Below are 13976 nucleotides of genomic sequence, written 5' to 3'. Positions count from 1 at the left end.
GAGCAGCCCAGCTTGGGCCCTCGGGATTGCAGCCAAGAGGATCCAACTGAGAGATAAACTAATATACAAGATTCGTCCTGAGCAAACTAAGCATAGACAGGATTTGTTGTGGTTAATTAGTTTTATTACTTCATAAAATAAAAGCCTAGGCCCCTGGTTTTCAGGGAAATAATTATAATTGCAAATGAAGTGACATCACTGAAAGAGAAGGTCTTCAATGCAAAAGTAACTACAGATCCCACAGCATCACCACTGCAGTTCAAGCCCTGCCTGGGCCCAGCTCTTGGCACTTGGAAGCCCTGTTATCTCCCCAGGATGCCAACACACACATGGTGGATGACACATTACACACCTCCATTAGCCTTTGTCTCTCTGTGAGCTCACAAAAGATGTCTCAGAAGGTCAAATCTTTTATATGGCCCTGGACCGGATAACCTGGTATATCCTGGTTGACCCACCAGGCCTCAAAACACAACAAGCATCCATAAATGTGTGCAGATGGGAGCATTGGGAAGGCATAGAAATTTCAGTCACATATAGACAAGGCCACAGGCAGGGTCATTTCCCGTGTGACCTACTGAAGGTTCCTGAACTTTCAGGATGGTAACGGGTAAAAGAAGACAGACAAGAGGAAAGAATAAGCTCCCCTTCTGTTGCTGAGTAAATTAGACATTTAAAAAATACTCTAACTATAAATACTTGGAGTACATGAAGTAAAATAACTAGCTTAAGATGAGTTTTTATTTTTCAAATGATGCTTTTTTTTTTAACAACTTTATTGGAGTATAATTGCTTTACAGTGGTGTGTTAGTTTCTGCTTTATAACAAAGTGAATCAGTTATACATATACACATGTTCCCATATCTCTTCTCTCCTGCAACTCCCTCTCTCCCACCCTCCCTATCCCACCCCTCTAGTCGGTCACAAACCACCTAGCTGATCTCCCTGTGCTACGCGGCTGCTTCCCACTAGCTATCCACTTTATACTTGGTAGAGTATATATGTCCATGCCACTCTTTCACCTCGTCACAGCCTACCCCACCCCCTCCCCATATCGTCAAGTCCATGCTCTAGTAGGTCTGTGTCTTTATTCCCGTCTTACCCCTAGGTTCTTCATGACATTTTTTTTTCTTAGATTCCATATATATGTGTTAACATATGGTATTTGTTTTTCTCTTTCTGACTTACTTCGCTCTGTCTGACAGACTCTAGGTCCATCCACCTCACCACAAATAACTCAATTTCTTTTCTTTTTATGGCTGAGTACTATTCCATTGTATATATGTGCCACATCTTCTTTATCCATTCATCTGTTGATGGACACTTAGGTTGCTTCCATGTCCTGGCTATTGTAAATAGAGCTGCAATGAATATTTTGGTACATGACCCTTTTTGAATTATGGTTTTCTCAGGGTATATACCCAGTAGTGGGATTGCTGGGTCATATGGTAGTTCTATTTGTATTTTTTTAAGAAACCTCCATATTGTTCTCCATAGTGGCTGTATCAATTTACATTCCCACCAACAGTGCAAGAGTGTTCCCTTTTCTCCACACCCTCTCCAGCATTTATTGTTTCTAGATTTTTTGATGATGGCCATTCTGACCGGTGTGATCTTTTAGACTAACCATGAGTACAAAGAAAGCAACAGCTATGGACATCTATTTATGTCTATATACCCATGGGTAACTATATCTATATGACTATAGATGGATATATACCCATTTCCATCTCTATATATCTGTGTGAACCCTCTTCTCAATTAAAATTACTATTGCTGCCACCAGGCACATCTCCTTTAACAATGCCTGTGTTTGTGAGTATACAGGCATGGTCATGTGCTCTGTAGGGAGCACATCCCCACGATGGGTTATCATTTAAAATGTGCCTTTGTCATCTGTTTCTCTGAGTCTTAAGAGTAGCTCCTTTGCTCTGTATTCTAGGTTCAGCCCCAACCTAGTTTCACTTCTTGTTTTAAGCAGTAACATCAAACCCTTGGACAATTCCTTTGCTGTCACAAAGACCCACAAGTTGTAGACTGTAGTTTTAACAGCCCAGCAAACATCTTAACCCATCTTGACCAGATCAGAGCAGAACTGGTTTGGTAGAGAAAGTCAGTCAGGGAGAAAAAGCTGTATTGACCACAGCCCCTGGTTAGAGAAAACCCCGTATCATTCATTTGAATGTAAAACAGGAGGAAATAGGGACACTGACATTCAGTATCCCCACGTATGGGAAAAGGCCCTTGACTTTGACCTCTGTCTTCCCCAGACAGGGAGCAACTCCCTTGCCGCCCCCACTTTTGTAATTAGAAGTGCCTCTCCCAGCACAAGATTGCTTAGGCTGCCTGAGCCCATTACCTAAGGCCTTAGATCTGACGTTCTCCCAAAGCAAAGATTCATGAACCTTCCCTGTGCCCCAAACCCACTGGCCTCCTAGCACCATGTGCCCAGTGGCTGCTATTTTATAGCATTGTAGAAACCATTGTCTCCTTGGCCTGTCTGCTCCATCCAAACAGACAGCAACCAAGGCCGGGGGAAAGGGGTTGTGACCTTCTCAGGATGTGCCTTCATGGTACACAGCCTTTGGGGTTGAGCTCTGGGAATCATAGCACCTCAAATCCTGCCTGCACCAAGGAGCAATAGAGAGACAGGACAGATGAGATTTACTCTTGACAAGTGTCTCAGAGACTTCCCATTAGAGAATATGTCTTCGAGGGGAAAATGAAAAAGCCTAGACTTGGAGATTCAAGTTTAAAATTTGACTATGTTGAAGAATGTTGGGAAAGCTCACTATCTCTGTTTCCTCATAACACTCATTGTGATTACACCCGTTACCCTGGAGCAGCCAATTTTATCCTCTTAACCTTTCAGTGTCTGGACCCAGTTCTCCTCAGGGATTTCAGAGTGCTGTGGTCAAACTAACGAGGTGATGTTTGTTGCTGCGGCCAAAGATCTCAGTCTTTGTCTCTGTCTGTGTTTACATAGATCTCAGTCCTTTTCTGCCCTGCCCCTGCTGCGCAGCTCAGCTGCAGTCTCTCCCTAGCCTGGGAATGTCTTGCTCAGCAAGCTCCCATCCATCCCTGTCAAGTGGAGGTGGCAGACTGGTCCTCTGGTATTGAGCTTTATACCAAAATCATTTCTTTCTTCACACTCCCTGGATACAACAATTTGAATTAATTTCAATAGATTATACTTCCTGGGTTCTGCCGACTTCCTGTAAATCAGAATGCTGTGAGGAGAGGAGAGACAACTTTCCTGAAATCAAGATAAATTTCATCTATGGTTTCACCTTTGTTTACACATTTAATAATGCACTCCCTATACCTGATTGCACAGGCCACACTGCAGCATCCATCACCTATAACTCTGCCGTCACCCATTCGATTTACAAACAAATTCCACATCTTGACTTTGCAAAGTGGCCTGTGTACTGCTCCATGTGCTGGACCTTAGAGAAGCCTCCTCCCAAAGGCTGGCTTTTCCCAGGTGACACCCATCCTTCCTGCTTTGCCATTTCCCTCTTCCTCAAAGCATGTTTCATGTCTCAGACATGAGAGGTGTTCATGACATGAAGTCCCTTCCCAGGATACCTCTGAACCCCATCTAGAAAGCTCTTTGGTGCCTCTGTCAACTCAGCACATTCACCTCTATGGGTTTGGGCCCTATTCCAGGACGTGTAGAGAAATATCGAGTAATGACGTTGGAGAGGTGGAACTTTAGCACACACACAAGCAACCACATAAAGTCACACACACACACACACACACACACACACACACAGAGGAACAAACACATACAACCTCCACTGACTCCTTGAGAAATTTTGCTTTTGTGATAGGATGACATTCTTCTTCTGGGTCTCTTTATAAGAGATATTTGTCTACTCTCAGGAATCGATCTGGTACTTTTTTCTGTCAAGTTGGTAAGAAAGTATAATTCCTCCCCATGCATGTTTGTATTGTTTTACTCACAGGCCTTCTAAGCCACCTCTTTTCCAGTCATTGCTAATTTGGCAGCTCTTCTATTATTTCATTAATTTAAATTTTAAAAAATAATAAGCCAATGTTTTCTTATCCTTTCTAAAAATAAATTTATTATTTATTTATTATTTATTTTTGGCTGCGTTGCTCTTTGTTGCTGAGCATGGACTTTCTCTAGTTGTGGCAAGCAGGGAACTACTCTTCTTTGCAGTGCACAGGCTTCTCATTGCAGTGGCTTCTCTTGTTGCAGAGCATGGGCTCTAGGTGTGCGGGATTCAGTAGTTGTGGCTCATGGACTCTAGAGCACAGGCTCAGTAGTTGTGGCACACAGGCTTAGATGCTCCACGGCATGTGGGATCTTCCCAGACCAGGGCTTGAACCTGTGTCCCCTGTATTGGCAGGCGGATTCTTAACCACTGCGTCACCAGGGAAGTCCCTAAGACAATGTTTAATACTTGAAAATAGAAAAATGAGTAGGTGACTTTTCTCTCTGGGCTGTTTGCTTCAAAGTGCTAGCCCACATCATCCAGGAAAGAAGAGCTGAGAACCTTTCGGTTCAAAGTTCTCTGGACCCTGTCCTCACTGATGACAACGAAGGGCAGCTCCAACCACAGAGAGGAGAACAGGCCCAGAGTCCTCTCAATCCCTCTATACATATGCAGGGCCTTGCTCTGTAATTCAGCTCATGAGACTGACAAATTGCCCTGTTCCCTCAGTCAACCAAGCCTGGCCCAGGGTCGGGGGTGGGTGTATGCAGGGCATGGGGCAGGGGTACAAATGAGGCAAAGAAACCTGGGCAATGAGGAAGCACTTCCTAACGTGTGTCTTCTACCAGTTTATTCATTCACTCAACAAATACTGATTGAGTACCAACCATGTGCAGGACTGGTCTGAGCCCTGGGAACAAAAGAATAAATAAGACAGTGAGGTGCCTTGTCCTAGGGGGTTTGTATTCAAGTGGAAGTGGGGACAGAAAGCAAGGAGCAGACAATAAATAAGCAAGTAAATAAGGCATTTTGCGATGACCACAAAGTCTAGGAAGGTAATTAGAAGGCAGTGGGGGTAGTCATGGGGAAAGAGACTGCTTTTATTGGATACTCAAGGAGGGCCTCTCTGTATTGAGATCTGAATGAAGAGAAGGGATCCAGGTATGTGAAGCAAGAAAATTCCAGGAGGAAAGAAGAGCAAGGATAAAAACCCTGAGTCAGGAATATATGTCAAATGGTTTTGCCCAAACCCATTCAGCCCAAATGCCACCTCATTCAGGGGGTCTGTGAGGGATATGGCAGGCCCCTTCCTTTGAGGTATGTGAGGCACTGGGCCTCCCTCACCTCTTCTAGATGGCAGCCACTATAATTGACACCAGTTATTCAATAGAGATTTATTTACTGAGTGAATGGATCAATGACAGCATTGGCCTGGAGTGACATGTTTGATACTTAATTGGGGATTATGACAATTTTAACTTTGGAGTGCCCTCCCACTTACAGTTTAATTTAAGGTTATAGTTCACCTTATTAATAGATCGTGAGGTAAAAATCAATTTTGTTTTGGAAATTCCTCTGCACCTTTAGGGGATAATGAGATACTGGTGGTTGTGTCTTGTAGCCAAAGTCAGTGTTACATTAGTCTCACTGACCTAAACTGACAGGATGCCTGGTATGTGTAGACATGACTCCAACACTGCTGAATAGGTTTCACAGAAACTTCAAAAAGAAAAGAGTAGGTGATCACCAGTGGAAATGGCACAGTATAGATCTCTGAAAATTCACTCCTCCATAAAAGCAATTTAAAAAGTGACAAAAATTGTCAGAATTAACTTTTTCAGAACTTTGAAAATTAACCAAAGGCTTAGAGCACCCCAGGGAGTGTTTATGCAATAGAAACAGTTGAATCTCAGTAAGAACAAGAAGCAGGGTAGCATTTTAATTTACCTTAGTCCCATCCTCCTCTCCAGCTCAGTGGTAGCCTTGAAATAGCAGTCTGCATTCCTGGTACTGAAGGGAGCAGAACAGACCTCATTCCCAAAGAATTGCCATTCTTTGACCTGTCTGCTAGTTCCCTGGGAGATCCAACTGGAAAGGCCTATCTTTATCAGTGGCCCAGTGTGAAAGCCTTGTGAGAGGGAAAACATTTGGCTAAAACATTTACGGGCAAGTGTTTTTAGAGTTCCGCTGCCTGTGGTGATGGAAAACAGTTGAGGCAAACAATAGGCTAACCAAAAATCTTAAAAGGAAAAGCTGAGGGCTTTGAAAAGCTCAACCATACTCTTGGGAATCTAGAAGACCCTGCGAATCTGCCTCAGAAGGCTGTGCTCAAGCCCAGGAAACCCAAGAAGGCCCATGCCCTCTTCTCTGGCTGAGCTTGACACTCTGCACAAGTGGGAAGAAAAGGTCAAGGCAGACTTGTGAGCTGTCTGGATGAGCACTGAAGGTGTGCCCAAAACACAGCACCTGCAAAAGACTAGGAGACTTTTTGCTTCCAGGCATTTAAAGAAATCTCTGTCCATAATTAGCTGACCACTAAACTGAGTAGAGACTTAAATGGCCACACACAACAGAAAATACACACTGTATAGAATTAGTTCAGGAAAAAACACTAAACAAACAACAGCTACAGCAAGCCACAGCAATAATAAATCCTAAAGTGAGGGGAGAATCTGATTTCTAGTGTTGCCACATTACATTCTATTATTTAAAGTGTCCACCTTTTACCAAAAAAAATGTTAGATATGCAAAGAGACAAGGAAGTATGGCCCATGCACAAGAAAAATAATCAATCAATAGAGACTGTTCCTCAGAAACTCAACATTGGACTTATTAGACAAAGACTTTAAATCAGTGTGAACTCAGGTTCAGCTACTCACCACTCAAAAGCCAATAATCAAGGGGTGAGTGTCAGCAGAAAGGAAAGGTGTTTTATTCAGAAAAGCCAGCAATCTGGGGAGAAGGAGGATTCACATCTGGAGACCAATTCCAAAGATTCTGCTCAGCCATGACAATTTTTAAAGGGAAAAAGGGGAAACAATCTCAGTTAATCATTAAAGTAGGAGGTCATATTCTTCATCATTTTTCTATTGTGTGCAGACCTGCTGAATTCTCCTGATCTTCCTTTGGAGGCTATCTTGCCCACATGGTCCACCTGCAAATTTGCTAAGGGAGGAAGATGGGAATAGAGAGTCAGTCATTCTTTAACTACTTAATTCTTCATTCTTACTCCTTTTAATCCAGGAAAGGAATCAACTGGTTAGGCAAGGCATTCTGTAAATTCAGTAGAGTAGAAGTCATGAGTTAGGTCAAATGTTACCTACTGATCTCATTTTTATAATTAAGGTTTAAGGGGAGCAGAAATAGGCAAACAGGAAAGGGCAAATGAGCTGCTTACAAATCTCCACTTGTCAGACATCATTCCATTCCTATGGGATTAGGGGTGAAGGTCTGTCTTCTGTAAATTCTTCATGCTGACCTAAGATGCTATATTTTCAGAGTGGAAGATGTCGACATGGGCCTATAGCATCTCTTTGCTGAAAATTTTAGTTGCCTGCTTACATATACGGGCAGACCAAGCTACAATTATTCTAATGTCCACAAAGATATAGATTATTATGAGCTATAGTGTAATCCCACTCTTTCATCAGACACTGAGTCTGTGACTCTATTATCCTAATCGTTAGCTGCTTGGGCCTGCTCTTCTGTGACTCAGGGAGGCCTGGGAGACTTCAGCTTTTCTACAAACAAGAGGCAGGGGATGTGGAGGGGACTTTCTACTTGGTGGGTATTTGGGGGGGATGCTGCAGGATCCTGGTCAGTTCCATCAGCAATTTTAAATATAATTTAAAAACCTAAAGGAAATCATGTCAAAGAATTAAAGTATAAGAATGATATCTCATCAAATAGAGAATATCAATAAAGACAAATAATGAAAAGGAACAAGTAGAAATTACGGAGTTGAAAAGTAAAATAACTGAAAGGGAAAATTCACTAGAGGGGCTCAACAGCAGATTTGGACAGGCAGAGAAAGAATAAGCACACTTGAACATAAATCAACTGAGATAACCCAGTCTGAGAAACAGAAAAGAAAAATGAAGAAAAAGGAACAGAACCTCAGAGATCTGTGGGACACTATCGGGTATAAGTTTGTTTTGGAGTGATGCAAGTGTTCTGCATTTAGACAATAGTGATGGTTGCACACCTGTGTGAAAATGCTTAATTGTACACTTCAAAATGATGAATTTTATGGTATATAAATTATATCTCAATAAAAAGTAAATTAATTTTTAGAAAGAAAGGAGCAAATAGTTTGACTTTACAACACCTGCAAATGCTGAAACATATCACAGCAGATGTGTCCTTTCCTCCTCTAACCAGAGGGTTTCTGGTTTGTAAACTTGTACAACTGATTCCTAGCTCCTTGTGGTTTTTGGTGTTTTTTCTTTCTTTTCTGCCCTCTTGAGAAATATGCGGGAAAGTACAAAAGGAAATATATCAGGAATAATGGCAATTATACTTTGTATTAACTTAGCACTGCAGTTATATGGTTCCTTCACCTTTATTGATTAGCTTAATTCTTCTTGTGAGAAAGATGCATTGTCCTTTGTTCAAGGCAAGGAGCAGAAGCTCAGAGAGGTGGCTTGACTGACCCAGGATCACACAGCTGGTAAATTGTTTAGCAGGGACCTCTCCAGGCACACTGACTTCACAGGTTAATGGGGTCTTGTCACATCCCATTTTGATAAGGCAGAGTAAGGAGATTAAGTTACTTTTCAAAGCACAGCAGATTGTGCCAGGAACGCTGGTTCTAGACCTGTGTGGACCCAAGAGCCATGCCCAAACTGGAGGAAAGATTGATGGTACCTGTGGGATGCAATCTGTACCACAAAAGACAGACTGGGCTCCAGAAAAAGTGGAGTCAAACTTGAAAGTGAGACTCACCTTGGCCTACAGGTTTGCACTAGCAGTCATGTGTATCTCCTTCAATCACCAGTGCTCTCTGCAGAATCCAAGTCTTTCCATGACAACAGGGGCATAACGTTAAACAGGATATTAAAATGACTTGATAATTATCTAACCCAGGAAGTAGAAGGAATCCCCCGTGTCTCATAACAGCCAGCTCCCAAGATTTATTGAGAGAAAGGTGGGTGTCTCATTAATTATGTGGCTATCATGCCTGCATTTCCAAAAGAGAGATTTCCAGCCCATCCTACTCCTCAAAACCAACGTGAGCACCGGACAGTGCCTTAGAGTTGAGGTGTGTCACTTGGCAACTTCATTTAGACAGAAAGTTTGAGAGTTCTTGGTGTTCCAGAATCACAAAGCATCTGGGGTCCCCTACAGAAATGGCAACTCTCTTCTAGGTTTGGAGTGAAAGTAATCTTTCCCATTGGAGAAGAATTTTCACAGTAGCAAAGCGCTACTTAACATGGCAAGAAATGGTATCCTCTCAGTCTTAGAAAGGCACAATTTCATTCCTGCTCTCTCCAACACAAATCCAAACAGGGGCCTGGCAAAATTACATGGTGCAACAGTGCCACCAAGTGGCCAAGAGGTTAAAATAGCCAAAGCTTGAAGAAATCACTTCCAAGAGTGAACTTGTGGTGAAAGAGTTTAGATGAGAATTATTCATGCCACTCCAATTGTCTTCTGTCCAAGTAGACATATCTAAATTCCACATTTTTTAACTCTTCCTTTCTCAGATCACTCTTTCCGTAAGTTTTCCTCAAGAAGTTATGTGCAATATCACTTCAAGACCTTTCCACTTGCTTATCCTTTACTTGGAATGCTCTTTCCTCAGAATTTTGAATAATGAATCATTCTTGTCATTCAGATACTGGCTGAAAATCCACCTCCTCTGCAACCTTTCCTCCATTCACTCCATCTAAAGTAGCCATCCCACCCCACAAGTCACTCTCTTATAAGACACAAATTTAATTTTTATTCATAGCCCTTCTCACGCTCTGAAATTGCTTTACTTATTCATTTATTTACTGGTTGCTTATTTGCCTTCTTCACACACACACCCCACAATGAAATGTCATGAAAGCAGGGTCTTGTCTATCTTCTACACCATCCCCCCATCCAGAACAATGCCTGGACCAGAGGGGCCGCCAATGCAACACATGCTGCTTGGAAGGACAGATGGACAAATGGATGGATGGGTGGATGGATGGATGGATGGATGGAACGATGGACAGATGGACAGATGAATGAATGGATGGGTGGATGAATGGATGGGAGGATGAAAAGAAATACAGACAAGGGAAGAAAAAGGCCAGTGTTTTACACTGAAGGACCAAGTAGTACTGTCTCCATTAGCAATTCCATGATTCTGTTTTTCAAGATTCAGTGACTTTGAATAAAAGGACAGTTTGTATTTTCCATTCTTATTTAGAGAACACCTGCAATCAGTTAATTTGGCTTTAAAAAACACTCATGTCTTCTACCAAGATGCAGAGTTACCCCAGGTATTGTACACAGGCTGTGTTTTCCTTTAAATTCCTTCTATGCTCATAAAGCTGCTATTGACACAAGAAGTCTTTAAATGATTCTTTCCTATGTAAATTGAGAGCACTTGTGCTAAAATATAGAGGATCTCTGGCAACAGAAAAAAATGCACATTTGCCTACTGAATATGGCAATTTCGTAGAATAGAAGGCCTCCCTCACAATCTTTTGCTGATATGTCTGTGGGTTGAACTTGCAGATGTGGGCTCATCAACGTACCCTGTCAACAATGGGCATCCATTTAAATAAAATCATAAACTACAGGCAAAGCTAGTGTTTTGTGGGGACGTTTTCTCTCCAGGAGAAGTAAAATTAAGCTACTGTTGATGTGGAATTATGTCCTCATTCACATATAAATAGTTTTGGTAGGTCACGGTGGAGGTGACATTGCTAAGGAACTCTGCAGTGACTCCTCAAATTGTCACACCACTATCTTGAAAGGCAGGCAGGTAGTCTACAGCAACTGCGTGGAAACCTTCAAGATTCTACTTAGATCTTCAGCTGATTCAGATAATTAAATGGGAAAATTTGCCCTCTGATGCAGGTAAAGATGATGGAATTTTCTGGCAGTGAATTGTGTTGCAAATTTGGGTGAAATCTCCCTCCCAAAGTGGCTAGTAACTAAGAGGAAACTCATTTAGACTTGGTACCATGCAGAGTTTTCAGGAAAGGTTTGGGAAAAGTGATGCAAACTTGAAAAGATTGTATTTATAGCCCTAGGGCTGGAGAAGTATGCCCTCTTACCCAACTACAGCAAATCTGGCTTCACTGCCCATACTCATAAATTTCTCTTTAGCTTACATCCCAAACCATAGCATCTGCCTATTCTCCACTGCCCCCCATGTAAATATGAACTCTGAATACACTTTCCCTTCATGTCATTGTTCAGCTGCTCTTAGTATTCATGTGTTCATTCTTTCACTCAACAAATATTTGCTAAGTGCCCACCTATTACTGTGCCAGAGGAGGGAGGTGATACTGAAATGATACCCTGCCCTCAGGGTCTGGAGAAGTTACAGCACAAGGAGGAGCGTGACTGAAAAAGAAAATTTAAAGCATAGCAGTTAAGAGCTCTAGCAATTAATTACTACATGTGTTTGGCAAGTTACTTAACCTCTCTAAGCCTCAGTCTCCTCATCTATAAAATGAGGGTGGTAGCAGAACCTACCACTTAGGGATGCTATAATCCACATAAATGCTTAAGGACATGTCCCCACTAGAGTAAGCACCTAATAAACTGGGAACTTCAAGGTTCAGTGTGGAGAGGAGTGTTTCCAGGCATCCATGGTCACACGGCTGATGAGTAAGGTCAGAAATGCTACGTGGATGCCTGGCATTTTGAGTGAGACATTTCCTGGCTCCAGAAATGTTTCCTCAATTTTTAGATGAGGAAGGTAGGTTAGAGTTGATCCCATCCAGCTCTTACTTTCTGTTGTTTCATCAGGCTCATGAAGACATGAGTGAGATTTGGACTTGCAAACATAGAGGGAAGGAATATTCCCAGGGGAGACTAGAAGAGAGTATTCTTTAATTAGAAAAATCACCCTTGTTGACCACTACCCATAGAACATTTAGTTCAGCAATAGCTTCCTGTGTGCCCATGGTTTGTCCAGGAGAGATGTTCAAAATACTTAACAACCAGGTATTGAAACTGAGCAGGACCATGTGGGGCTCCTGGGCACAAAAGTCTTTCTGTGTCCCCCATTTCTTAATTACAGGAAACAGGCTCCATTCAGCCCCCATGATCTTCCCTGGGCTCCAAGGGACAGGTTCAAATTGTTGCTAATCAGGGAAGGGAGGGGATGCAGAGACAAGGGAGAAACAGTCAAGAAACAATACTGCAACCTTGGGGCAGGGTCCTGGTTCCTCCTCAAGGGATACACATAACAATATCTTTGAGTTGTTTTGCAGATACTGAAACACCCACCAGGTGGCAGAAGTTAATGGTGTGCTGCCCACAAGCATGAAGACCCCAGACCAGTTGGAACCAGAAGGCTGATATTGCTGACTCCCACTTACCTCACCATGAATCCATCAGAAGAATGATTGAACGAGCTAATCACACCCTCTTTGAACTGTTACTATAAAACTCCTCACTACTCCCTCCAGGTTGAGACACACAGTTTTGAGAGCATTAGTCCACTGTGGCTCCCTTTGCCTGGCAAAGCAATAAAGCTGTTCTTTTCTACTTCATCCAAAACTCCATCTCCGAGATTTAATTCAGTGTTGGGGTACAAAGGCTGGATTCAGTATGAGCTGCCACCATCTACAGGAATGGATTCTGGTCAAGGGCTGGAGCATTAGCTAATAGTGGATTTGGGAGAGGTTCTTAGGGAGGAGCAGGTGTAGCCTAGACAAGAAGGGGAGGAGGCACTTTGGTAGCTCAAGGAAACAGCCTATTATGAATCAGCATGGAGAAATTTCAATACCCACCCTACTAGGTGTCAGAGTTGAATAAGACCCATCCTCTGTCCTCAAGGGTCTCTCAAGCAAGTAATGCTCTCATGACTGGTAAGTTCAGCAGTGAAAATTATGACAAGGTCCAGTGGAGCCAGCCAGCCCACAAGAGGCAGGGATCAGCTCTCTCCAAGATGTCAAGGAAGTGGGATCAGGCACACCAGCTGAGGTGCAGTGGTTCCTCTCCAGGCCCACCAGCTATGGTCTGAGGACAAGGGGTGAAAATTTTCCTCTGTGTGGCACCAAGTGGCAGACTGAGCGTCAGAGGTCTAGCTATCACAAACACAAGTGCAGGATGGCAAATAGAAGGAAGGCTGAGAATGTGTCAGGAGGTCTAGGACATGGAAGATCCTCCCATGTCAGAACTACCCTGTCTTAGTCTTTTCAGGCTGTTACTACAAAATATCATAAACTGGGTGACTGATAAACAGCAGAAATTTATTTTTCACAGTTGTGGAAGCTGGAAATCCAAGATGAGGGCGCTAGCACATTCAGCTTCTGACGAGGTCCTGCTTCCTGGCTGCAGACTGCGACCAGACTGCAGACATCTCATCACATCCTCACATAGATGCAGAGAACAAGTAAACTCTCTCTTGTCTCTTTTTATGAGGACACTAATCCCATTCATGAGGGCTCCACCCTCACTTCTAATACCATCATATTGGGGTTAGGATTTCAACATAGGAATTTTTTCAATAACATATCCTTACCCCCCCAATAACAATAATCAGAAGAGACACTAACCATAAACAACCAATACATACCAGCTGAAAATGGGCCCTCATATCTAACATTGATGAAATATCTACTATGGGCCTGATGCTGTGGCAATGCATTATCCAAATCAAATCTCATCTGATTTCAGAACAGCTCTATGAAGACGGTACTTTATTATTCTCATGTTAAAGAAGAAAAAAATGAGTCTCTGGGGTATTATGTATCTTGCCCAGGTTCAAAAAGCAAGTGAGTAGTTGAGCCAGGGTTTGCAATAAGGCCCTGCTGAATTGAACCTAGTTCTTAACCACAATGCTGAACTGCC

Source organism: Monodon monoceros, unplaced genomic scaffold (assembly GCF_005190385.1).
Source record: "Monodon monoceros isolate NGI ecotype Baffin Bay Population unplaced genomic scaffold, NGI_Narwhal_1 Super_Scaffold_10, whole genome shotgun sequence".
NCBI lineage: Eukaryota > Metazoa > Chordata > Mammalia > Artiodactyla > Monodontidae > Monodon > Monodon monoceros.
The sequence above is the reverse complement of the archived record's forward strand: the minus strand, read 5'-3'. Positions refer to the sequence as shown.